The 23833-nt window shown below is 34.5% G+C and overlaps 1 protein-coding gene and 5 non-coding genes across 7 annotated transcripts in view; 4 read left to right on the top strand and 2 right to left on the bottom strand.

Annotated features, from left to right (window-relative positions):
- The window catches only part of LOC143199054 (tyrosine-protein kinase-like otk), a 142036-nt gene that overhangs the window by 56517 nt on the left and 61686 nt on the right, over positions 1–23833 (bottom strand). The gene's annotated exons all lie outside the window — the stretch shown is intronic.
- Positions 131–202, bottom strand: TRNAH-GUG (transfer RNA histidin (anticodon GUG)). The gene has a single exon. It is a non-coding gene; the product is annotated as a tRNA-His (tRNA).
- On the top strand, positions 5234–5305 carry TRNAH-GUG (transfer RNA histidin (anticodon GUG)). The gene has a single exon. It is a non-coding gene; the product is annotated as a tRNA-His (tRNA).
- TRNAH-GUG (transfer RNA histidin (anticodon GUG)) lies at positions 5667–5738 on the top strand. Its single transcript has one exon. It is a non-coding gene; the product is annotated as a tRNA-His (tRNA).
- On the top strand, positions 8619–8690 carry TRNAH-GUG (transfer RNA histidin (anticodon GUG)). The gene has a single exon. It is a non-coding gene; the product is annotated as a tRNA-His (tRNA).
- On the top strand, positions 15636–15707 carry TRNAH-GUG (transfer RNA histidin (anticodon GUG)). The gene has a single exon. It is a non-coding gene; the product is annotated as a tRNA-His (tRNA).

The following is a 23833-nucleotide window of genomic DNA, read 5'->3' on the forward strand; positions in this document are numbered from 1 at the left end:
CAATAATATGTCATTGCCATTAATGTTTGCTAAAGTGCAATAAAAAAAACAATTGATAATAAACGTAATATTTTATATACAAAAATTATAAAAAAAGTTATCTCCACCGTGACAGTGCTTTTTACGACACTGCCGTGACCAGGATTCGAACCTGGGTTACTACGGCCACAACGTAGGGTCCTAACCACTAGACGATCACGGCTAACGGAGAGTTGTTTACAAGTAGTATGAGATTGACTCGGATAAATATTTTGATATTTACGCTCTAGTTCATTCAGTTACTTGCGATCAGGCTAACATTATATTTCTGAATGAAAAATATTCGATACATAATTTTATTACAGTTTGTTCAAAGGATTATTTGTAAAAAAATTGTTAAATGTATTTGTAATGATCATTAAATATATATCGATAATTTTATTTATATACATATTGGTTTAATATGAAACATTAGATATTAATTTTATAAACTAATTATTGTTTATAGAGTAGAATTTTACTTAGCCAAAATACAGACACCATAACCTTGCCAGCCGACTGTTGCGTTTTCCCACGCTTTGGAGCGGGTTCATCTTGTGCAGTCAACTCGGATGACTGTCGATTGGACTTCAGAGTGAAATGATGGAGCCATATTTCATCTATTGTCACTTATCGATGCAAAAACTCGGGTTTATTACGTTTTTGGTGTTTTAAAAGTGAGCTCGCGCGACACCCACTTTGCACAGAGTTTTCTTATACCCAGATATTCGTGAATGATATGATGCATACGTTCAGTTGACATCTTTAGAGTGTCTGCTATTTCATTCAATTTCAATTTACGCTCACTCGAAATCATTTTGTGGATTTTTTAAATGTTTTCGTCGGCAACAACCTCTTTTGGACGTCCACTGCGTTCACCGTCTTCGGTGCTCATTTCACTACGTCTAAACTTAGCATACTAATCCTTGATGGTTGATTTTCCTGGGACAATATCCAGAAACTCGGCATCAAGCCAAGTTTTCGCTTCAACTGTATTTTTTCCCTTCAAAAAGCAATATTTAGGGCTAGGGCAAACTAAAAAACATATGGATTTAATTCTAGTAGCGCCATCTATGTGTCAGGCCGGCGACTTTTCTATAGACATGTTTGTTAGTACAAAATACCACAATAACAATTTGAGTTTATTATTTTGTTAAATTGGAGCTAATTTACGAACAACATTCACATTTTTGTTTACGGTTACATCTTTTCGTGCAAGTTTAATACATTTCATTGACACTGTCACATTGACACTTGTGGTAGGTAAACAAATTATTTCTTAGGAGTTTTTATTGACTCACTCAGCATCATCTTATTGATGCACTGAACGACCGCATACTACTTTTACACTTTGATGCTTAGATTCCTAATGTTTACAGTTAATATACATAGATGTAACGTCAAAACCGGACGCTGAAAACGGAAAAAGCTTGCTATTTGAAAACCCTTATTAAAACAGTTTTTCAGAGTTAGTCATCATGCTTATTAAGCGCCTTCAAACTTTATTGGTGCATCAAAGTGCTTTTTATCTTCATCGAATTGTCTAAGTTATTTATTTATTGTTATTTCAAAAATCAGAGGCAGCCAAATCTGGTGAAGTGGATGGATGTTACTGGGGGAATATTTACACCTAGTGAGTCCAAAAAATCATAATAACAATTACATTAATAATTGATGATAACAATTTCTTGATCAAATTCTAGACCTTTATTCGTATTGCACCATCTTTTAGTACCTTACTAATAACGCGACAATTAATAGTCAATCAAAGAACTTATAATTTTATTTCAGTAAACTTGTCACTGGATATATCATTTCTAAAAATGGATTTCCACACATTAATTTGTTGACATACGAGAATAGGAAAAAAAATCAGTGGCAGCTAAATCTGGTGAACTGGATGGATGGATTTACTGGGCAAATTTTAGGTCTAATTAGTAAAAGATCACATTAACAATTTGAGTGTACTGTTTTGCGAAGTTGGAGATCACCTACGAACAAAATTCTGTTTGCATCTCTAAGATTGATGCTAACAACCTCTTGGCCGATTTCTAGACTTTCATTCGCGTCAAGGTCCTCAAAATTAATTAGTACCTTACTAATAAAGCCACGAACAATCACATAATCAATCAACAAATTTACAAACTTGTCACTTTTGGATTTCATTTCGAAAATCGATTTCCACGCATTAGTTTGTTGAGATGTGGGAGTAAGCAAAAATCGGAGGCGGCTAACTCTGGCGAACCGAAGGGATGTTACTGGCGGAATTTTGACATCTAGCTAGTAGAAAAGATCAAAATAACAATTGAGTTTTACCACTTAGAAGGCTAACAAAATTCTGTTCCCAAAAAGGGTAACAACTTTTTGCTTGATTTCTGGATTTTTACTCTATCAACGTCAAGGTACCCCGGGTTCATAGCATATACTTTGACATCGACTATGACGAGCAATAAAATAGTCAATTGACGACTATGATATCTTATAGAATGCAAAACTTATTGTCTAATACGAATTACGAATATTTAATAATGGCGAAAACACATTCGCGTTAAAGAAGAACCAACCGAAACAAACGTCACGAGAGCGCGGCGGAACGCGACGAAAATTCTATCGGGAGGCCGAAACCGAATTTTCCTTTTCCCTTCACGGTCTTTCATACGACTCCACGAGGCCCCAAATAAATTACCACCGAGACTTCGGCGAAATTAACTTATCCAATAAGAAAATTCGCACACGGAAAACTACGGACGGGAACCTCAAGGAGGCTCCGCTAAACAACCACGAGGACGACGACGTGGGCCGTCCGGACGAGAGAAGGGGGCGCAGAGATAATGGAAAATAATAAATAAAAGGCACGAACGCGAGTTACAGATGTCGGCCGCGAAAATGAACACGTCACGTCCCTCCCGACGGTCTTGCCGTTGTTTTTTCTCGGTGCCCGCGAACGTTTTGTTATCTTGCTTAAGCTGGAAAGGATGTCGCCGGAGACTCGTATCAGTTTTCCTCTTGAATCTTGCATTAACAGGGCTGTGAATTATTCCTGACTGATTTACCATAGATGCGGTTACTTTTCAAACGTATTTCGTTCCCTTTTAAGTTTTATAGCTATATAAAGTATCTTGGATACAACGTCTATTACAGCATTTCTGGAATTGTCTTCAAAATAGTTTTCATTTAAGTTCTAATTATAGAGGGAAAAAACCTAACAAAAGGTCACATTTGAAGAAAAAGAAAGCCAAGACACCAAGACAATGCACCGTGTCACAAGTCAGTGAAAACGATGGCAAAAACCCATGAATTCGGCTTCGAATTGCTTCCCCACCCATCGTATTCTCCAGATGTGTCTATTTCCTGTTCTGAGATCTCAAAAGAATGCTCGCTGGCAAGAAATTTTCGTCGAATGAAGAGGTGATCGCCGAAACTGAGGGTCGCTATAATCAGTGTATCACCCTTGATGGGATTTATGTTGAATAAGAACATCTAATTTTTCCAAAAAAATGTGTTTTACTATGGTAGGCCGGGGACTTTTCAAGTGTAAAAGTGCGTTTATTCCAACATTTCTGGAATTCCCTTCAAAATAGTTTTCATTTAGGTTCTAATTATAACGAGAAAAAACCTAATATACCTATACATCAGTTTGGGTCTGTTAACAAACATTCGACGATTGTTAGTGTAGTGAGGTGTATTGGTGTGAGGTGTAGTGAATTTAAAAAAAAAGTAGTGTTAAGACATATACATTATTACACCCTAGACCGATGAGTCCTCCTAGATATATACCTGGATTTAAGTTAATGTAAATACAAATTGTATGTTAGTTGGCAACGACTATTAACAATGTACTAAATAAAATGATTGAATAGATAAGAAAGAAAAATATTCTTTAATTAGAAGAAAACCTCAATATTCCGTACATAATGTACTATTGTATGAACAAATTCTAAAACCGATGTGGGTCTGCAAAGTCCTGTTATGAATATGAGTTATCATCAATCCAGTCGTTCGAAGATGTATCGTAGATATACTCATATACTATAGCAGAGCTGGGAAAAGTGAATGCTTTATTTTAATTAATCTCCCACATATTTAAAATACAAAATACAAAACACTTTTAAATCGTGTAACGCCATCAATGTCCACTTAATTTTCTTATTAATAAAAGCAAAAGTAACGTTATACAAGTAATAAGAAATATCCAATGGTTATTTGTCAAATTACAAGGGAATATTTGCTAGCACTCGAATATTATTTTTTTTATTCATAAGACAGCTTTATATTTTATTTGATAGAGAATAAAGAATTAAGTTGGACAACTGATTATCATCAATTAAGTTCGTTCAACTTAATTGATGATAATCAGAAGAACACTCAAGAAAACAGTAAAACATACAAAACACGGAATAATTTTCAATTAAAAAATAAGCAGTCTTGCATTATAGATACCTTGGAGAGACGTGGATTTTTCAACATGAAATATTATAATCACTGCAAGTCTCAACAAACTTGAATTACTTCTCTTTTTACTGCAAAAAGCTCATATATGTTGAATAACAGACGACTTTTGTTTTGGCTCTTGCAGACATTCTGATAACGATATGTCAGTATATCTATCATATCTTATATTCATAACAACTTTTAAACGCATAAAACAAATAATTATAATGCCGGCTTGGTTGGTGTAGTGGTAACGATAGGTCGGTCCTCCTACTGTTGCGATAGTTACGGGTTCGAATCCTGCTGGGACATGGTCGTAAATATATGTTTACGTGATTGTTTAACATTTGTGATTGTCCTTAGGCAAGAGTGCAAAATCCGACAAGGAAATTGATCCCAGTCATGTCAGTAACCAGGCGGGGTAAGACCGAATGTCTTCTGGGATGATTTCTAAGTTGGTCACTCGCCAGCTGGTGGTGAACCGTGATTCGGAGCCCACGTTAAACTGTAGGTCCAGTCCAGATAAACCCTCGTTGGTAAAAGGAGACTTTAAAATACATACAAAAAAAATTATAATAACAATTATTCAACTGCAATTACAAATTTAAAAGTGCTAGGGTTTCATACCCACAACTCTAGTAACATAGTAACATTGAAAGTTATTTTAATTCATTATAATAGTTTAATAAACGCGAGACAACGCCTATAAAAATGAAAGTAGTCCATTTTCTGTATTGTGCGTAACACTGATTTTAAAATAAATTGCGACGTACAGCTTCCAATAGCCGTGATCGTCTAGTGGTTAGGACCCTACGTTGTGGCCGTAGTAACCCAGGTTCGAATCCTGGTCACGGCAATGTGTAAACATTGTCACGGAGGAAGCTGTTTTTTTTAATTAAAGAAAAATAATTTAAAATATTGCTTTGTCGAATTAATTTGTGACTAAATAATAATTTTTTTAATTTTTATTATTGAATTAATGACATATAAACAGAAAATTAATATTATTTTGCTCAGATATATGTTTAACAGCTAGTAATAAATATAATGGATCTTAATTTTACGATTAACATTACTACATATGCCAGTTAGTATGAAATTTACATTTACTGCATTATTATTCATAATTCGTTATAATTATTTCGTTTAGTTAAAATATAAATTCAACTTTAAATATCTATACAGCTTACTGCAACTTTCCTGACGTGTCTCCGTTAGCCGTGATCGTCTAGTGGTTAGGACCCTACGTTGTGGCCGTAGTAACCCAGGTTCGAATCCTGGTCACGGCAATGCCGAAGCATTGTCACGGTGGAGACACTTTTTTATTTTTTTATTGGATAATAATAATTTAGATCCATTAAGATTGTTATTTAAACTTATTTAATAGTTATTAATTATTTTTTTGTATAAATTATAGTCAAATCAGTTATATAGCAATGCGCTATATCGTGTTATAGAAAGTATTTTAATTTTAAACTAATTTTATTATAACTTTTTGTTTGTATTAATTAATTCGTTGTTGAACTAATTAATTAGTTCATTATGAAATGAAATTGGAAAACTATATTAATTAATAATAACTTGAAAATATGGTGCTTCTTAACATATAAAAGTAATGTTACTTTAATCTTCTGACTGTCATCATTATCTAGGAGCTGGAAGATCACAACATTGATGTGAGTGATGGAGCCTCTCTTCGTGTCTTTGGGCATTGTCCCTGAAGACGTTATCGACAGTTTCTACCTGCAGGTCCTTATGCAGATTGTCGTTGCGAATATAGCGTGGAGAATCACCAATACCTCGCAGTACCTTGTATTAGAATCTTCCGATGGTATTTCTATGGTTTTGCAGTAATCAGTACATTTTTTATATTTCAGCTTGAGTTATTCACATGTTTTCTTAACATGTGGCTTACCCATGAGTTTAACATAATTGCCTACTTATGGACTACTTGCTGATTTATATATATTGGCCTGTACTTGATTATTTTGTTCATCAAATCAATATACATTGATTTATTTTGATGCGCGATTTTTATCTCCAGCATTGAACGCTTTGGCAGCTTTTCGGTTGATTGATTGTTGTTATCTCTAAAACATTTTCATTGAATGTAGGCAAGTTTCACGTCTGGGGCAGAAAAAGACTGGTCCCCATAAACTTCCCTGTGTCAAAACGACAGAAGTCAGAATAGGCATCTCTTGTTTGGGCTTGAAGTGTCGTTCAGTTATATATGACTCTAAAATGTTTGAATGATGGTCGGGAGAAGCATCTGACAAATATGAGCTTTATTTTTTTTATAAAATACGTTCATTTTGTCAGGAAAATGCAAACATTTTACTTGGACATAGAAACGTATCCTAAGCAGTCACTGATTAATTATATTATTAACGAATTAAAAATAATATTTTTTCATGTTAAAAGTATAGAAAAACTAATTTTAATCCTCGTTAGCAATTCGATACCTCAACGGAAGCACCAGAAGCTACGTAACTTGTAAATTAAAAGAATGGGGTTGGTTATATGGGGTAATCCGAGAATAACAACTTAACAACCTGAATACGACTCTTGTTGTTGGGGATATCCACAACGGCTCGGACAAGGAATTAAGTTGCCGTATCCACATGTTTTCGGTCACCTCATACAAGTGACACTTGATACGTCAGCGATGATTTTCAGGCTTAACAGATAACATAACGAAAACATAATTGTAATAGTATAAAATTGATTTTAATACACTTAATATTTATTGATACGAAAATAAATATGCAGTTTCTTGTAATTATTAAATTCGTTTAAATCGCCAAGGGTCAGCCACTAGTAACTTATGTCTTTCTGGCAATATTTTAATTAAACGAATAGAAAAATAATAAGTACTTTGAGATAACTCAAGAGTCAGCATCATACTTATCTTGATTTAGTTTTTGTAGTTACAATGTAATAATGCATCTTTTTACTAATGAAACAGTACTGAAACTCCATACGTTCAGAACAGTTTTTTATTTCAATCTCGTGAATCATTACTAATTGTTTCAAAAGTCGTTGAAACCTGTCATGCTGAAGTATAATCGAGAATAACTCAGCAATTAAACAAAGTCGCATACCATTTAAAAATATATGTAAGCAAATGAAAGATGTAAAGCAAAAATTTTTCTTGACAGATATAAATGACAGACTGTCGATTGGACTTCGGAGTGAAATGATGGAGCCATGTTTCCTCCATTGTCACATATCGATACAAATACTCGGGTTTATTACGCTTATCACTTTCAAATATTGCTCCGAATCATCAACTCGTTGTTTTTGGTCAAAAGTGAGCTCGCGCGGCACCCACTTTGCACAGAGCTTTCTCATACCCAAATATTCGTGAATGATATGATGTACACGTTCAGTTGATACATTCGAGTTCATATCTTAGAGTGTCTGCTATTTCATTCAATTTAAATTTACGGTCAGTCAAAATCATTTTGTGGATTTTTAAAATATTTTCGTCGGTAGCAACCTCTTTTGGGTGTCCACTGCGTTCACCGTCTTCGGTACTCATTTCACCACATCTAAACATAGCATACCAATCCTCAATGGTTGATTTTCCTGAGCCAGTGTCCGGAAACTCAGCATCAAGCCAAGTTTTTTGCTTCAACTCTATTTTTTTCCCTTCAAAAAGCAATATTTTATCAATACGCGATATTCCTTTTTATCCATTTTTTTCACAATAACAAAAGTTGCTTCACTCAAAATGCTCTAATTCACAAACTAATGATCCGACAGCTGTCAAATTTATACACGCATCTTTTGAGGGTTAGGGCTAACTAAAAAACATATGGATTTAATTCTAGTAGCGCCGGCGACTTTTCAATTGACCTGTTACTGTTTAATCTTAATTTTAGTTTAAGCAATCTAAATTAATTTTAATTTGGAAAAACATATTGATGTATTTATAGTAAATAAGTAAGTAATTTACATGTTCAAATTTATCGTACTTCTATAATTATATGCAGAACTGAAGATCACAAACAGATTGTTTTTCTAATAATTCTCATAATATAGAAAGTACAAGTCTTTTTCATGGTTCAATGCGTATACCACGCCTTTTGTTACAAAATGAAAGTAGATCAGTCCGTATAATTTACAACATAAGAACTGATAATTTCCTTTACGCATAGCTTCCGATAGCCGTGATCGTCTAGTGGTTAGGACCCTACGTTGTGGCCGTAGTAACCCAGGTTCGAATCCTGGTCACGGCAGTGGTTGATACACTGTTACGGTGGAAGCAACTTTTTTTAGTCTCAGATTAATTTTTAATGTTTATTTAGTTTTAATTTTTATAATAAATATATAGATAACAATTTGATTCATAAATAAATGGAAATAATAACAACAGTGTCATCGTCTCTAAAATATTATGAGTTCTAATACTGTTCGGACCATAGTGTTAATAATTTTTATTGTAAAGAGTGGACTATATTGTTGAAATCGGCTTTAACAGATAGCTTTGTTTTAAGTAACATATTTCAAGAAATCAATCTTATCAATAAAGTTATATTGCAGTGTGTTTGAAGGGTAAAAGTGTATAAAACATTCTAGACATAAATGTACTTCAGTCAAACGTTATCGGATTTGAAAATGGAGATTCCATCCAAGAGATTATCATATTTTACGTTTTTCGAACTATTTTTGAAGACAGTGATTACGGGCGATGATGTATGACATGAGAAACATGAGAAAAAGATCGTGGTCTTTTTCCACAAGTCCAGATAATTTACACTAACGGGGTAATCCCCCACCCGAAATATTTAGTAGTAAACTTTGAGAGCAGTTGGTTGAAAAAACTCTTTTAATGGCGTAAGGTCTGACTCCAAAAAAAAATTTTAAAGATCACTTGGTTTAATTTTTCGTTCAAAGATCTCGGAATTTCTACCAGAAGAAGATCCAAAAAAGGCCACTGATCAAAATCACGCGTATATCGTCGACTTGTTTTCACATATAGTAATTCAATTTTGCTTTCAAAGCATTTTAAGCTACACTACGGACTGGACTACAAGGAAATGAACAAGATTCAATATATGACTGGCTAGTTAGGCACAATAAAATAAATAACATTTCAATTTAGTTTAGTCATCTTTGACGTTTTCATTATTTACGTCTCTATTTTTATAAATTAATTTTTGAATATGTTCTCTTTAAAAAATTACGACTATACGACTACAGTTATCAATAATTTGGGACTATTAAAGATATTCTTCGCATGTAGCTCTATAATGTAATCTATGTACTTTGCATATTTCAAACATGTACAGTATTATCTGCAATATTATCAATATATATATATATATATATATATATATATATATATATATATATATATATATATATATATATATATATATATATATATATATCACTACATAGTATAAAACAAAGTCGCCTTTTCTGTCCCTATATCCCTATGTGCGCTTAAATCTTTAAAACTACGCAACGGATTTTGATGCGGTTTTTTTCAATAGATAGAGTGATTCAAGAGGAAGGTTTATATGTATAATACATGCATAATATACTAAGGCAACATTGCATTATTTTAGAGGTTTCTAACGTGATGTCGTAAATTAACCTATTTTTTTAGGCTTATTTAGCAATTAGCAAAAACGCTGCCTAACCCTACGATTTAGATCAAATTAATGTACTACAGTATTGTACACCATAAAAAGGTCTACAAAAAAGTCCGCGTTGGTATATGTTTATCTTTTAGGGATAACCCACATTAACCATTTTTATTGTTTACTTTTTACGTGAGAAAATGGCTTATTTACGAAGCTATTTTAAGCAATACGGCATTAATCCTTATCGAATTAAGTACCTTAAATACAGTGTGCAATTAATATAGATCAATATGGTTCCTTACAGCATGTAAATTAAACAAATATTTTCGGAGATATTACAAATTTAAAATTTGCGTTTAAAAATGTGTAATGTAATAAAAATTGTATGAATTTAGATATTCCAAAGATAGCAGGATATCTTCATAGTAAGTATAGGGGAAGAGGAATTGTTTTACTCCAAATTTAATGCGTGCAGGCCAAGGGCAGTAATGAATGAACCAAAAATACTGGATCGATTTTAATCATGTTTTCCTTGAGTGACATAGGCATATATATTTTATGCCCGTGCAAAGTCGGAGCGGGCCGCTATGTTTTTATATACAACGTTCATATTTTTTCTGTAGTGTATTTAATTAAGTATCAGCATTGCACCCGTGCGAAGCCGAGGCGGGTCGCTAGTATATATATATATATATATATATATATATATATATATATATATATATATATATATATATATATATATATATATATTATATATGATATATATAAGCATATTTTTTAGTAACGACTAAGAACAAGAACAATATGTGAGCTTTATTAATTACCATATCCTGGTATTTCTTTATATTGTCACATCTAGAATATATTATAAGTTTCATTCATTTATAATTTTAGTTACTTTTTCGATCACATTTTTTTGTACTAGTAATGTATAGTATACTAATAGACACTGAGATTAATATTAATATATATTCATACATTCAATGTGTCGCCTCATCTTCGCTATAATTTGTTAATTTCTTTGATTATCAATGAAAAACTAGTGTCTTGTTATTTTATCTCAATTTCGTGAATTTTCCGCAAGCATATATAAGAGATTAACAAGTAAGATAAACATAACCCCAAAATTAGTAAATATACCAGATGCAATGCGCATTGACAGAATGAACCAATCATATGCTATATGTTTACTTTCATGTTGTCCCTACAGAGTGCGCTGTATTCGAAAAATAGCGACCATGTGTTTTAAAATTGAATAACGGGTGGGATGGGTTAGATCTGTTTTTTTTTATAGATAAAAAGCCTCACTGTCGATTTGTAACGCCGTTCAACAGGTCGCCCCTTCTTCGATGAATAATAGTTCTTGCGTTTGAAACTCCAACAATTTACACAATGTATATACTCGCGAAAAAAACCCGGGAATGAACTCGTTCTAAATTCCGATAAGGAAATTCTTTCGATATTTAAACGAAATTCGCGTGCCGTCGAACTATTTTTATTGTTACCGCTAGACCAAAAAAAATCGAAACGAATTCTCCATGTTCGAATCGCCATACCCCCGCATTTCGAAGCAAAACTCCACAAACCGGCGTTAAAGGGGTTGACGACCACAGCGACCCCCGTCGGTCGAAGTCGTAAACTACCTACCCCCCGACCCCGCTCGCGTCGTAACAACCAGCGGACCGACTACGCCACTGGATTTTACTACCCTGCCGGGAAGCTGTCAGTGGCAGTGGGCTGTTCGGGCCGATAAAGGAAAATGGAGAAAAATAGTTGGCCGGAGCTGTGGCACGGGCAGCGGGCGCAGACGGGTAGATTGTTTTTCTGAATGACTGTTGTTACGAAGGTAATAAATACGTGGAGTAACTGAGTGAGGGGGAGGGGGACGAGAACGAGAGGGAGGCGAAAAAAGTTGATGTATTCCGAGCTAATGAAACGATGTGGATGGGATTGTTTCATTTTTTCGATTAGGTTCTTTTTTACGACGCGAGGCTAAGAAGTTACGGCTCGTAAAGGATGATAAATTTCGGCCGATAAAAACATCGAGAAAGTTGCTGGCAAATTACTGCGGGAGGATTTTTTATCAAGCATGGTTTACAAAGAGTGTTGCCATTTTTAACCAACATTAATTAATTCAATTTTTTTAAAAATATATGTTCAAAAATTTCATTCAAATTCTATATTTCTAATCGTCAGTTCAGAATAAGATACGGTGACTAATATTCATCTATGAGGATGTACAAGGTAGTGCCCTTAGATCAATATTGCTTACCAATATATCTCTAAATGTGAAGGAATGACCACAATGACTTTAGGATAACGAATGAGATTCGGAGTTGTATACCGAACATTCATTGTCGTTCGTTGGGCGTGAATCCGTATTTTTCAAAGGCGGCGGCGATTATAGTGTCTATCATCCACACCGCATACGTCGATTCCATTCATTTCTTTTAATGTTACCGACACTCTATGGATTGCAAACGAATGCCAACAAAACTTCACTGGTCGTCGTCAAACTGTCCTAAAGAACTAAAAATATCCCAACAAACCCATTCGTTGTCTTTCAAGAAATGGCGAATAAAGTTAAATGAAAAAAGGTAGTGTCAGTGATAGTTGGTTCTAGAGTAGTTTCCTATGAGAATACATCTTAAAATATTTAGACATGGCACATTCAGCTCAGTGGAAAAAACATGTTACGAAAAAAACGAGTAGAACTTTATATGAGGTTCAAAAAAAATGTGGTCAAATAATGAACACGCGAATGTGTAATCGAAATAATCATGTTTCCATTATATAAACAAACACATAACAAGTTGTCATTATATAAACACATTTTAAAGCCTGTATGGACCTACGACGGGCAACTGTGGTGTTGCTGAAAGAAATCCAATATCACTATGATCTAAACAGTCAAATCAAAACTGTGCCGTATTTTAACTTGCGGGTGTGCACCAGTGGGATTACGAGGGTCACTATTTATATTTCGGGAATTGGCAGCACTGTTATCATGTGAGTCCAGCTGATGGTTCCATCGTAAAGTTTAACATTTTTGCTTTTACTTTTGCTGCGCGAAAGTTATGTTTGCGTTGGATCCCACACAATTTGACAATCGCTCAAAAAAGGGCTCGTGTCGATTGGTGCAAAGAAATGCTTAAGAAATTCAATCCCGTTGCTTCGAAAAACGTTTATAAAATCGTGACAGGTGACGAATCATGGATATATTCGTATGAGCCCGAAAGTAAGCAGCAGTCGACTGTATGGGTGTTCCAAGATGAACCAAATCCAACAAAAGTTGTTCGCGCACGAAGCGCTTCAAAGAAAATGGTGGCCTGTTTCTTCGGGAAATTTGAGCACTCAAAACATCGAATTGATGGGACATCTGCCGTACAGCCCTGATTTGGCACTCAGTAACTTCTTTTTGTTGCCATCCGTGAAGAATAAACTGCGTGGTGAACGATTTTCATTGCCCGAAGAAGCTGTTGAAGCGTTCAAAAATCATTCTTTGAAGATACCTCATTCGGAATGGAATAAATGCTTTGAAAATTGTTTTAAGCGTGTGCAAAAGTGTATCGATCATCGTGGCGAGTACTTTGAAAAACAATAAAAATATATTCGCAGCTTAACTATTTGTTTTTTTGCCTATTCCCGAAATATAAATAGTGACCCTATTATATACATCAAATGGTACTGGACTATAAATATAAGGAAAAAAACTAGATAATGCGTTATATACGTCCCACTTGCTTTTAAAATTAAATATATTTAATCCAAACACTTTTGGCAAAATGGCATAACCGCAATAATTTCATCATTTACATGATCTCATTTCACTTTTTACATTTTGATTATATTGTACTAGAAGCAGTCAAAATAAAATCAGTTTTTAATAATTGAATGAATTTTGTATATTTGTGCTCTTATGAACATTTTAAATAAAATAATATGATGTCATAAATATTATGGGATGCCTTTTAGTATTAGCCCATTCTCATAAAATTTAAGAATTTGATTATTTAACTTTTTACTAGATATTTTATTATTATTAGAATAAAGCTAGACCTAGTGTTTTACGTACTTGATTTATTTTGTTATATAACTAAATTCAATATAAAATCATATACAGCTATTCATTGGATCAGTTTTACAATTTATATCAACAATATATTATCTTAACACTCAATGTCAGTATATAAAAATCACTTATTAAACCTTGTAGTGTTCTTGTATATCTGAGTGAATTTAAAATTCACAATAGAAATTATAATGATCTTAGCTCAACTTCAAATGATTTAGCAGGTTTGAAAGTATCTCTATGAAGCTATGAAGCATTGGATGTGTACAATTCTACTCGATACGGAGGCGGATTCAAGGGAAGTAAATGGGGGTAAAGAGACCACATCCCTTCCACTACAATCATTTGTATCACACTATGAATTTTTAGAGTGTTTTCATTGGGAAAACTTTTTTTCAGACGAACAAGTTATTTAAAATTCAGGATCGCCGGCTTGGTGGCGCAGTGTTAAAGGCGATAGGACGGTCCTCCTACTGTTGCGATAGCCGCGGGTTCGAATCTTGCTGGGACATGGTCGTAAATTTATGTTTGTGATTGTTCTAGGCAAGAGTGTAAAATCCGACAAGGAAAATGATCCCAGTCACGCCAGTAACCAGTCTGGGTAAGACCGGATGTCTTCTGGGATGATTTCTGAAGTTGGTCACTCGCCCGTCGGTAGGCTTAAATATATTTTAGTTTCGTTTTACCAACTAATTATGGGTTTATCTGGACTACCTAAAGTTTAACGTGGGCTCCGAACCCTGGTCCGCGGCATTAAGCCTACCGACTGGCAAGTGACCAACTTTAGAAATCATCCCAGAAGACATCCGGTTTTACCCAGCCTGGTTACTGGCGTGGCTGGACTTGTGACCTTCACAAACACACATTTTACGACCATGTCCCAGCAGGATTCGAACCCGCAACTATCGTAACAGCCGGCTCTTGAAATGTATTGATTTTACCTTATGTATTAATGTTATATTCTTATTATATTCTATTATTCTATTATTATAATATTAACTTCTTTGTTTATATAATTCTGGACCGTTCATTAACAATGTTTCATAAAAAGAGTCATATGTCAAAAGATCTTACATGACGAATTATACTTAAAAAAATCAAATAATCAAATCAAATTAAAATTCCATAAAAATCTTCTCATTTATTATTTTTTCAAAATCCTACAAATTAATTACATAATTTACAAGATTCTATGAAATATAAATCTTCATGAAGTGTTTAATATAATTAAAAGATATATTTCCATAGCTAAATAAGTTAATTTAAAAATAATTAAAAAGATTTAATGGGCAATAAATCTTAATAGAAAATGTGAAATGAATATTAAAAATCATCACCCTATAAAAATAAAATAAATGAATATATAACAGAATTCTCTAAAAATTTTTGGCGCGTCGTTTTGAAAGCTTTGTCTCGATAACAATTGGTTCAGTTAAACGCTCAAATTATCACGCCCATTAAAATGAAAGTAGATCGTTTCAACGTAAATTATACAAAAAGTTGACAAGCTTCCAGTAGCCGTGATCGTCTAGTGGTTAGGACCCTACGTTGTGGCCGTAGTAACCCAGGTTCGAATCCTGGTCACGGCAATGTTCATCCAAACATTGTCACGGTGGAAGCAACTTTTTTTAAACCTTTACATATATTGTAAATTGAAATTATTCTACCTAACAATAATAATGTTTCCAACTCCAAAATTGGCTATACACATGTATTTTCAACTGTTGAATCAAAAAAACAACAACGCCGGCTTTGTTTGCGCAATAGTAAAGGCGACAGGACGGTCCGACTGTTGCGATAGTCGCGGGTTCGAATCCTGCTGGGACATGGTTGTAAATTTATGTTTGCGATTGTTTAATATTTGTGATTGTCCTTAGGCAAGGGTGTAAAATCCGACAAGGAAAATGATCTCAGTCACGCCAGTAACCAATCTGGGTAAGACCGGATGTCTTCTGGGATGATTTCTGAAGTTGGTCACTCGCCAGTCGGTAGGCTTAATGCTGAGGACCGTGGTTCGGAGCCCACGTTAAACTTTAGGTCCAGTCCAGACAAACCCATAGTTGGTAAAAGGAGACTTTGAAACAAAGAACTACTGATAAAACTCGTTTTTCCATAGCGTAACTCTGTACTTCAATAGGTTTTTTTTGTTTTGTTTTAGATGATGTTGAATATTTTTTTAGGTTGTTATAAAAATTAGATTAACAATATCCTAGAAACTGTGATAATGTGGAAGCTCAGTTAAGAGTTCTCCTCGCGAAATGCAATTTGACGCCTCTTGTCAAGACGGACATTATTTTGGTACAAGTTTATTTTTGTTATCATATTTATTTATTCCTGAAGACGCTGGTTTGCAATATTTCTATATTTCTTGACTTGGAAAGTCTACTCTGAGAGATACCCAGCAGACATTCGGTAAACCTTGGCATTTTCACACATTTTCATTTAATGTTTAGTAAGTTTTTCATATTACATTGTAATGCAATGTTTATGCGTCGACAAATAAATTATATTTTTTATGGCACATATTGTTTTATATTGAAAAATTAAATATTTTAATAAAATGTTGTTGGTATTACCTTTATTAATATATTAAGGAAGATGACGCTTGTATCAATGAACTTGAATTTAAAGGAATATTTTTGGTTAAGGTCCAAGAAAATATATTTTATATATATTTTTTTTACATAAATATAATTTCTAAAAATTGGAAACGTGGCAATATCAAATCTTAGTGCGTATGTCAGGCGTCCCTATGAATAGGTTCTTATGATCTGTAAGGAGTGCTTGATGCTCTTGGAAATATACCAATATACCAAATGTAATGTACTACAAATGGAAGGAAATATATGGACTAATATCTAGTTAGGTCAAGCTAGTCTGTTCAAAATAACATCATCATGATGTCGAATGTATTTCCTATCGCAATTTGTAAATTCATTTTAAAATCAGACAATATTTCCTTCTCATCCTATTCTACTTAAAAAGAGATATAATGCAGTCTGATGGATTCGAATATGTAACCGGTCAATTAAAAAGTCCCCGGCCTGATACATAGATGGCGCTACTAGAACTAAATCCACATGTTTTTTAGTTAACCCTAACCCTCAAAAGATGCGTGTATAAATTTGACAGCTGTCGGATCATTAGTTTGTGAATTATAGCATTTTGAGTAAAGCAACTTTTGTTATTGTGAAAAAAATGGATAAACAGGAATTTCGCGTGTTAATAAAATATTAATTTTACAGAGAAAAAATACAGTTGAAGCAAAAACTTGGCTTGATGCCGAGCTTCCGGACACTGACCCAGGAAATCAACCAATTAGACGTGGTGAAATAAGCACCGAAAACGGTGAACGTAGTGGACCCCCAAAAGAGGTTGTTACCTTCACTTACTTTTCTTTTCGGGGGGACGGGACTTTTCAATTGACCTGTTAAACGTGTCAGTGTATAAAATCCGTCTGGTTGTCAGACCTCTGAAATTTGTTTTAAAACATTATTGATTATAATTACAAGTTTTAGACCGGCAAACGTTTTAACGTTTTGCTTGTTTGAATAAATTTCAAATCGCTGCTTATTGTTACTCTGATTGAAGACACCGAAGCCATTAGATAGCCAGAGTGAGAAACAGATTACGTTCTCCAATCACTTACTTCGAACAGAAATGAGATGATGCGTTAGATGTACTTTATTTATTCATTAATATGATATTTGCTCACTAAAATGGGAATTTTATGGGTTAACAATTATAATTTACAAGAATGTTATATTATTTAGATTAAAATTTTGTTACATATCCAAACCAAGACCAAAATGAGCTAAAACTAAGCAAAAGTTGATGTGGCAACATTGCGACATTTGACGTCATAAATTTAGATGAGATGACGTCAGTTCACTGTTTTATTAACCGAAATCATAATAGCATAGTATGTATATTACAATAGCCAAATAAGCTTTACAATTAACTGATTTATCATATTTATTGTGGTGGGAAGAATCATCCGACTAAGCAGTACAGATCTTTGATTTTGAGTCTGATCTGCCCTGCATTTTCTCTAATATCACATTTTAGGTGTGGGCATATGTAACACAAAAGTTAGACATTTTCTTTATCACTTCAATTTAATCAATTTTTCTGAATCCAAAAGTTAGTTCGAATGGATTTTTTTATTGTTTAATCATAAAGCCAATTTGCACTCATCTGGTTGCACTAAAACGTCAAACCGACTAGCAATCCAACGCTGCCAAAATTACTAAGTTCTACGATTACTTATAAATGTTTATCATCGCTACATAACCACCAACGAAGAACTGCACGATGACCTCGAAATTAAATAGATTTATGAATTTATACAAGATTTCGCCTTAAAGCATGAAATAAGGTTGCTAAATTAGAGCAACGTGATAGCAATACAGCTACTGGACAATACGCGTACTACTTTTAACTGTAGTTTAAGTAGTTTGATGCAAGTACAACGGTGGTAATAAATTTATTTGTAAGTTAAGATTGTATTAAGTAAATGTAATGGAAAATATAATTATATAATAAAAAAATGATGTATCTTTTCAATAATTCTATGGGAGTATAAAAATGTTCCCCGACATCCAGTGAACGAACTCACTACCGAATTATATCCAGGTAAAGCGATTTTCTACATTTTTCGCGTTGTACCCGGCACCACCGACGTCTCTGATTTTTACGACCGACGTCGAGGCAGACATGCCGGCGTCCAATCTGAGCGTCGGTTCGCATCGCACCACTCCAGAGACCGTAAAACTTTACGACCACGGCATCGACCCGTTGCCAGGGACAACGCGCATTGGACGACAGTCAACACGACCTATCGTTCGACAGGCGCGTTCGCCGATAGACATCAATCGGTCGCGACTTTGTCGGGATTATCGGTCGATAACGTCAACAAGCCCCGGTCTTGATTAGAAGTCATCACGAACCAATTAATTTTTTTCCGTTTTGTCTATTGGCGACGTCGGGTTTCTTGTTTATCGGTGCCAGATTAGAATGTAAATGCCGCTGTTAATTATAAGTATAAAATATTATTACCAGGAATGTGAATTAATTTTTCATAAGTTATCCAGAAAAAAATGTTTAAATTAAGTGTAATCTGCAGTTAACCAGTACTTTTCACACCTTTCTGATAGCGTTTAGATGCTCTAAATCGAAAAAACCATGATGTCAAGCCGTTTGGATGGATTGGATGAAGCAGTAACGATGTAAACGATGATTGCGATAGGTCTTCAATCAGGGCTGTGGGTGTGATTTTAAGTGATTTCGCAGCTTATAATTGATGGTAATCATATTGCAAAACCGCTTTTTCATGTTTTTGCAATGACCCAAGTTGGAACAATCAATAGGTTCTTTTTCTGGATGAACCACTCGATGAAAATCAGTGGCAGCAACAGCATTTTTTAAGTGAGCGGGTCAATGGATAAATAAAAAATATCGTAAATGTTATTTAAACATATAAGTCCTTAAGTATATATTAGAAAAGAGAACCAGATGATATAAAAAAGCTATTAGCAAAATCCTTTGGTAAGAAATGATTCGAAAAAATTATGTAATTTTTTAGCTTAAGCTGTAAGTAGCAATCTTCTAAACCAAATAAATCCTTTTGACAAAAAATAAAGGGAGATATAGTTGTTTCTTTGAGGAATTTTTATGTGATCAGAAAGAAGTACCACCAATGATTTACGGAAACGAAAGTATATATTGGCTCATGACTCTTTGTTCACAGTTAACTATTGATTTTCTTGATTTCGATGAGTTATAATGATTTATTATTGCTTTTAGGAACTAGATGTATGTCAGCTGTCTAAATTTTCTCACAATAATCCTTATTCAAAATATAGGAAAATGTGTTGGTTAATTGGAAGTAAATCACAATTATCGGTACTTAATCCATTGCTATTATACAAGCAAGTATTGAAACCTATATGGCCACATGGAATTCAATTATGGGGATGTTCCGAAAAAAATTAAAATAAAAACAATACTAGTTTACCAGAACAAAGTCCTGAGAATCATTGTAGGCACACTGAGATACCAACAGTTCAGATACCGACTGTCACAAATTAAGAGAACTGCGAGGAGATATGAGGACAGACTCCATTCTTATGTCAATATTGAAGTAATACAACTCTTGAATAACACCAGCACAGTACACATACCCAAAAGAATCAAACTATTTGATCTTTGTAGAATGGTGTAACGTGTTGAGGTGTATTTAATAGAAAAACAGTAGTGTACATTAACATTATTGCACCAGGGACTAAGATAGGGCCGATGGGTCCTCCTATATATATACCTAGATTTAAGTTAATGTACACAAGACAAATTGTAGGTTAATCGGTAACGATTAATAACAACGTAATGAATAAATTAAAAAAATAAATTAAATATACTTGGAAGATATCTGTGCCTCAAAACTTGTTTTAAAATTTGTGATTCAATCGACGAAACTAAAGCAAAAAAAATTGGCAATTGGAATCAAGATTCAATGAAACTGTGACTATTAATGAAACTCTTGACTTAAGTATTAAATGATAATAGGTCAATACAAAAATAGAACTATGTTAAATTAAGATAATCTGGCACTTTTCAATAAGGCTCCGCCACAAATTTGTGATGTATTCACATGGTTTGGTTCACCTCAATAACGTAATAAGAAAGATGATGGTGGCTAACCATTGAACTGATTGAGTTATTAAGATTTTAGACTAGCCTGGTTAAAACGACAGTTTAAGGACAATCAGAAGTTCGCCTGCATTGAGCTGAGTAAGAAGATGTAATTAATATTTTATAAAAAAGTCATAAAAACATAATTTGTGATAAGGAGCATTATTATAATGAAAAAAAAAACAGTAATTGGTCTGTAGTGAAGTTCGTCGAACAAACCGTGTTAACAATTTTTTTATTACATTGGATACGCTTAATACAATTAATTTACAAATTTAATTTATTACTATTATTATGCTGTGGTTAGATCAACACACAAGCAAAACGATTGAATGATAAATACATCAGTATTTCCCGAACTAAAATTAAATTATTCAATACTTCTAAAGTTAAGAATAACATTTTACATCCCACATATTCTCATTTGTCGTACTGCTTCAACATTACTGTGGTTTAGTAAGTAACCTTCTTGCATGGTACAAATGGGCTTTATTATTGATTGCTAAATCAATCTCCTTTGTTTTACGTCAAGTTGGGAGTATCTTACACTTATAAATACTTTTTTAAGTCTTACTATCCTTTCAGCGCAGTAGTGTACAATTTTCCGCAAATTCCATCAAACAATATAAATATTTATTTAATAGAAAGCTATTTTAGAGTGATGACAACAAACTATTGTTAAGAAGAAAATCTTTATAATATTTAAAATATTTTCTTAGACCCAACACTGGAGAAAATTGCAAAGACCCAGTCCAATTGACCGACGCCGCGGTACACTCCGTCGAAAAATCTCTGTGTATCGCCGACAAGCACGTGCTACCAGCCAATAATAAGTCGCCAATTCCGCCTCCGAGTGTACGACGGCGATTGACATGTTCTGAATTTTGATGCCGGCCGCTAATCGCGAAGAAAGAAGAAAACTGTAACGAAGATCGGCCGAGACGGGCGAGCCGGCGACTGGTTCCTCTCGTCCCGGCGGGGTCGACGGTTTTTGTCTGGGTTTTTATCGCGGATCCACTCGAGTTTTCGATGCCGACCATCCGATATCGAAGACGCGCGGGGCGGGGGTCAGGGGGCGACGGAACCGTCGAGGGGAAGGAGAGGCACATGTTTTATTTTTGTTTTTATGCGATACGCTATAAATAACGGGGGAAACAATGAAATGAGAGCTTTGTCGTTGCGGTTAAGTGATGGTTGAGGCGGCGCTGGATGCGACAATGTATCTGTTGATGTTGTGAGAACAATACGATTATTTTAACATTCTTAGAATCTTGAAATGATACTATTGGGCAATCTTTTAATGCAATTGAGATACAGTGTAATGTAAAAACACGTAACTTGTAATCAGAAGAAGCAATGTCTGGTAAATATGGCGGAAGTGCTAACATATGTAGCGACCTTGAGGCATGTCCAATTTTACATCCTAGAATAACAGTCTACAAAACAGAAATATAATCCCATATGTAGAGCATGGGTGGGGTGAGGTGCCAGCAGCACCAACTAGTAAATGATTACGAAGATCTGGCAATCCCGAGATGTTGATTTAGGATATTATTGAAGGGTACTTTGGATTACTCAATCACTGAATATCGTTCAGTTTAGACGTGCCACCACCGACTGTCCAACAGTTTCTTCAGGTAAAACTGCGTCACTCCCTTATATGTAACAGGGCAATTGAAAAGTCCCCGGCCTACCATAGTACAACACATTTTTTGGCGAAATTAGTTTTTTATACAACATGATTCCCTTCAAGAGTGATACACTGATTATAGCGACCCTCCAACATTTTTGTAGTACGATTTGTCCTTTGCTTCAAAATAGGCCTCAGTTTCGACGATCACGTCTTCATTCGATGAACATTTCTTCCCAGCGAGCATTATTTTGAGATCAGAAAACAGGAACTAGTCGCTGGGGGCCAGATCTGGAAAATACGGTGGATGAGGAAGCAATTCGAAACCAAATTCATTGATTTTTGCCAACGTTTTCACTGATTTGTGACACGATGAAGGCCGTGTTTGGTCCGTTTGATCTTGGTGAAGCAGCACTTTCTTCAAATGTGGCCATTTTTCGGCGATTTCAAACGTCCTTCAAACGGTCCAATAACGCTATGTAATAGTCGCTGTTGATGGTCCTTCCTTTTTCAAGGTAGTCAATGAAAATATAACCTTGCTAGCCGACTGTTGCGTTTTCCCACGCTTTGGAGCGGATTCATAGTGTGCGGTCCACTCGGATGACTGTCCATTGGACTTCGGAGTGAAATGATGGAGCCACGTTTCATCCATTGTCACATATCGACGCAAAAACTGGGATTTATTACGCACACTGCTCCGAATCATTAACTCGTCGTTGTTTTTGTGAGCAAAGTGAGCTCGCTCGGCACCACTTTCGCACAGAGCTTTTTCATACCCAAACATTCGTGAATGATATGATGTACACGTTCAGTAGATATCTTTAGAATGTCTATTGCATTCAATTTCAATTTACGGTCATTCAAAATCATTTTGAGGTTTTTTAAAATATTTTTGTCGGTAACAACCTCTTTTGAGCGTCCACTGCGTTCACCGTCTTCAGTGCTCATTTCACCACGTCTAAACTTAGCATACCAATCCTTGATGGTTAGTTTTCCTGGGGCAGTGTCCGGAAACTCGGCATCAAGCCAAGTTTTTGCTTCAACTGTATTTTTTTCCTTCAAATAGCAATATTTTATCAACACGCGAAATTCCTTTTTATCAATTTTTTTACAATAACAAAAGTTGCTTCACTCGAAATCCTATAATCCACAAACTAATGATACAACGGTTCCATTTCGTTTTACCTCCACTCACATATAATAACACCTAAATACATGAGATGGACAAGGGATGTCGGCGGCGAAAAATATCGATATATAGGAGAATAAAAGTATTTTTTACAGAGAGATATTTTTAACAAACCTGTAAAATTAAGAACTGGTAAGCGTCATAAACCCATACAATTAAATACCAAAACGGCCCTGAACTTTTAAAATTAAGTGTCAAAAATTTAT

The sequence above is a fragment of the Rhynchophorus ferrugineus genome, unplaced genomic scaffold, assembly GCF_030347505.1.
Source record: "Rhynchophorus ferrugineus isolate W39M unplaced genomic scaffold, kcgeb_rfMv2 rfM6, whole genome shotgun sequence".
NCBI lineage: Eukaryota > Metazoa > Arthropoda > Insecta > Coleoptera > Curculionidae > Rhynchophorus > Rhynchophorus ferrugineus.